Source organism: Cyprinodon variegatus, unplaced genomic scaffold (genome assembly GCF_000732505.1).
Source record: "Cyprinodon variegatus isolate N-32 unplaced genomic scaffold, C_variegatus-1.0 Scaffold938, whole genome shotgun sequence".
NCBI lineage: Eukaryota > Metazoa > Chordata > Actinopteri > Cyprinodontiformes > Cyprinodontidae > Cyprinodon > Cyprinodon variegatus.
In genome coordinates this window covers 55,627-60,044 of record NW_015151391.1, presented here as the reverse complement: position 1 = coordinate 60,044, position 4,418 = coordinate 55,627, and the positions used below count along the sequence as shown (strand labels likewise).

At 43.7% G+C, this 4,418-nt stretch overlaps 1 protein-coding gene across 1 annotated transcript in view; it reads right to left on the bottom strand.

Annotated features, from left to right (window-relative positions):
- The window catches only part of LOC107100125 (LIM domain-binding protein 3-like), a 46,619-nt gene extending 43,475 nt beyond the window's left edge, over window positions 1-3,144 (bottom strand). Inside the window, exon 1 of the mRNA XM_015398493.1 lies at window positions 3,044-3,144. The gene's annotated coding sequence lies outside the window, so the exon portion shown is untranslated. The remainder of the gene's footprint in view (window positions 1-3,043) is intronic.
- Between the last annotated feature and the right edge of the window lie 1,274 nt (window positions 3,145-4,418).

Sequence of the window (4,418 nt, the reverse complement as noted above, 5' to 3'; positions counted from 1 at the left end):
ATGAGTCGATGCAATCAGCTGGTTTTCCTTAGATAGAAAACTTTGAATCAATCTGACTGGATGATCTGGTGAACTGGAAAGTGACCTGAGATAACATGTATTATGAATTTCGCTCTGTAGAAATAAACTGAATTGAATAGCTCCGCCCACCACGCCTGGCTCACCTCAGACATTATCCCAGACGCCGTTCAGGATGCTAGTTTGTAGCTCTGTGCGACGGTCTGTTGGTTTGAACCTGAAGCCAAAACACGCAGCGCCGCGGCCGGTCTTTGGGGAACGCTCACTGGGGAACCGTGCGACGTCCGGCGTTGGATGAGAGGTTGTAGACGGCGAACAGCTCGTCAAACTGACACACGGACGCCCACAATCCTAGCTAGTTCTTGCGTTGTGGAATAACAGCGCAGACCACGCTTCAATATTTAGCATAAATCTAAATATTTGCGTTATTCCTGCGACAAGCTAACTGCGACGCTAACCAGCCTTTAAGTTGACCTACAGTTTGCTGCAATAACATAGTTTGCCAAGCAATACCATGCAATGATGTCATCAATGATGTCATCAGGGACACGTTTGCTTTCATTATTTAAGTATCTTTTTTGTAACGTTCTATTTTTTATTTGTCTATGTTTGTCTGTTTGGTTTTATTTAAAATATTGCGCATTTAATGCACATTTGAAAATAATCGATTTAATATGTTTTGTGACGGTTTGTTTTCACAAGTTTTAATAAAAGAGGATTTTAATTAGCGTTTACTTATTTTGTATTAATAAATAACCTCACTGTATTCGTTTATAATATTCGCCATAACATTACGGTGGGACGTTTGCGTCGATGATGTTGTAGCGTAGGTGGGAAGGGGGGGCCCCAAATCAAGTTCTGCTTAGGGCCCCCAATAGGCTGGGGCCGGCTCTGTCCTTGGTTAAACCAGAGGTCCAGTTTTCAGCATTCGTTCCTCCATCTGTAGGTTGGAGCTTCATGAGAAATGAAGCTGGAGCTGAGCTGAAATTCTTCGATTGGAAGTCAGGTTCTCCTGATCTTCATCCTGGTCTCATCATCATCATCAAACCGTTAAACACAGCAGGAGGTTCCTGTAACACACGACCTGGATCATGTATGTAAGATGTTCTGCAGGGAGGCGGGTCCCAGAGCAGCTGGATCTGCTCAGCGCCGCATATCAGCGGCTAAGTTTAGACGCTTTTGTGACAGAAAGGAATCTGACAGAGACTGAAGAGCTTCCCAGGCGGAGGAAAGGTCAACCTGGAGCAAAGAGTCCAGATCCATCCTTCCTCTGGTTCCATTCATGGAAAATCATCCATGTCTGCAGATCTGGGCTGGATGTGACCGAAGGAGGCCAAAGAGCTCCAGAACATCAGAGAACATTAGAGGAGAGTGCAGAGTCTATCTGTCCATCTATTGATGAATCCAGTCTGAATCCATCATCCATCCCAGCAGATCCATATGGTTCCTCTGGTTGGTCACCAGCTCTAATAAACGGATCTATTTCATTGGAGGAAGTCTGATGGATGAACATGAAGCAGAGCCTGAAGGAACCAGGAAGTTTCCTCTGCTCTTTTTTTTCTTTTCTGTTTTGAATTGACGCTTTTCTGAATTTTTAATTCATCTGATTAAAAAAAGGAGAAAATAATTGTAACTTTAAGATGATTTGTTTATCATTCAGCAGCTCCTGCTCAGCTGGTTGAACCTCAGTCATCTGGAAACACGTGCAGCTATGAAGCCGTCAGCTGGACGGAGTTTATGTGCAGAAACCTGCTGACCTTTATCTGAAAGGTCAGAGCTGATGTCACAGAGAGCAGGGGCGGATTTAGGAAATGTGGGGCCCTAGGCAAAGACAGGCAGGGGGCCCTCTGAACAGCCCCATTCTCCAGATAGAGAAATGTTAATAGAATAGACATCCATTATCTGTTCTAGGTTGTGTCCCTCTCTTCTTGTCCCTTTTCTTCTTGTTTTCCTCTCTATGTTTTGTACTCAGCTGACTTTTCATGCTGTCTCTAAAGGAATGAAAGATTTTTTCCAAGCACTAAGCTCACTTAGCTGATTGCTCCTTCCTGTGTTTCCAAAAAGGCCAAAGTAAATAACCCAGTCCTTCTTTTCACTGTAGACAAGCCATGATCTGCTTATCTGTTCTCCATTTTTCATTTGGATGAAATAATAGCTGCATGAATCATGACAGCAGACAAGATAGAGGAGAGCAGGAGGCGGGGTTACCAATCTACTCGCTCTGGAGAGCAGAGTTCGCTGCTTTTAGATGTTGTCTCCAAAGTCTCCAGTAGCAGAAAAAAGTCGCTAGATTTGGCGCTGCACTGCAAAAACGATCTAAAAGTAAAGTAAAGTAAAAAAGTCTTAAATTAGGTGTATTTATCATTAACTTGAGCAGGTAAATGAGATGATCTGCCGATGGAAAGATGATTTTTGCTCTTAAAATAAGATAATTAGTTAATATGTACTTGAAATAAGACAATGCAATTATTCTTTCTTATTTTAAATAGAAATCGTCGTGTTCCATTGGCAACATGTCTCACTTACCTCCTTAATTCAAGAGAAAATTAACTTATTTTAAGAAAAAAAATGACTTATTGAGGTTAAATTTTTTACAGGCAGTGACTGAAGGTCAGCTCTGCTCTGCAGAAACATCATTCCCCTCCATCAGCTCCTCCATCAGCTCCTCCATCAGGGAGGAGGAGCTGATGGAGGAAACATCAGAGCTGCTGATTCACTTCATCTCAATAAAATCCTGGAAACAGAGATCACCTGAGACCTGAGGTAACCCCGCCCACCTGCTGCGGCTCTTAGCTCCGCCCAGCAGGGCCGCTCCGTCCTCAGAAACCAGCAGCCACTGACAAAATACTCCGAACCGGTCAGGAAGGGTCCAGAACCGGAGACCCGGTTCCGCGTGGATCAGCTGCTGCCTCAGCGGGTGGAGGAGGTGCGGGGAGCAGGAGCACTGAGTCCGGGGGGAGGGGGGGAGGCTGCCACCTGAGCTGCTGGAGGAGGAGGAGGAGGAGGAGGAGGAAGGAGCTGGTACCTGCTGCCAGGACGGGTCTGCGGTGATCCAGGATCCTGGTCCGGTCCCTGACCTGACACCCTGCCTCAGAGCAGGAGGGAGGCCCCGCAGGAGGGGGGAGGAGGCCCCGCAGGAGGGGGAGGAGGCCCCGCAGGAGGGGGGAGTGACCGAGGATTTTCATTAAGGGGATTTTAATTTAAAGAGGCAGAACAGAGACAGGAGGCCTCAGCTGTAAACAACAAACCTCTGATAAAGTCCTGCAACAAACTGAAATATTCATTTTAATTTACTTTAAATGTCTCATAATCATCTATATATTTATTAATATGCTGACCTATTATTTATCCATCTTTACTTCTTATTTATTGGATTATTTATATATTCTGTCATTTATTTTCTTATTTTTTCCCTTCCCAGATGTTTCTCTCTGTGACTCTGCTTGTTTTTTCATCCATCCAATGATTTTCCATTTAACAGGTAAATTTTGTCCATTTAAACAAGTTTATAAAATAAAACACTGATTCTAGATCTAAAATATAGATTAAAAAAGCTAAAAAACTTAAATCTGATCTTATGATAAAAAACACTTTAAACCCCTAAACAGAACGACTGTGATCGACTATTTAATCCTAATTTATTCCCATGTGTAACTGGCTGCGTATAGAGCGGCTCTGACTAGGCAGGATGAGCAGATCTCTGCAGATTATTTTCTCTTCTGTCTTATAAAAACTATTTCCCACATTTGACTGCAACAGATTATGAAAAGTTAACATAAAAACCCACTGATGCTCTAAGTAACGAGTCTGTGCAGCATCTAGAACCAGAACAGATATTAAAACATAATGAGATCTACATCTAAAGAAGAGAAAAACGCAGCAATAACCTCTGTGGGACGGTTTCTATGGTAACTGAGGCAGAGAGGTGATTCTCAGAGAGATCTGGGAAGTTTATCCAACTTTTTCTTTCTTTTTTTCCATAAAGTGGTGATAGAGATACGCTGCACTGACCTGCTCTGTCTGCAAACCCCACTTATCTAAACGCTACGATCTTTAATGCTACGTTCAGACTGCACGCCGCAGAAGCAGCTGGTTTACATGCATAGTCGATGGTTGACGTGCATCAAGGCGCATCAAAAGGTCCTAAGGCGCATTTTTAACAGCTAAAGCAGCGCGTAACAAGCATCTGAGGTGCGCAAAACGCTGCTCAAGCAGCAGCTGCTGGAGTTGGAAAATTTTATTTTTGCTTGTAAACGCGCCTCATCAACCAATCAGAGGAGCTGATCTGGGAGCTGGCAGGGAGTCAGACGCAGCACTGCTGATGCAGAGCGCTATGATCACTCCTCTGAAACAGTTTATTAACGCCTAAATTAATTTAAAATGTAGAAACCTGCTCTGCA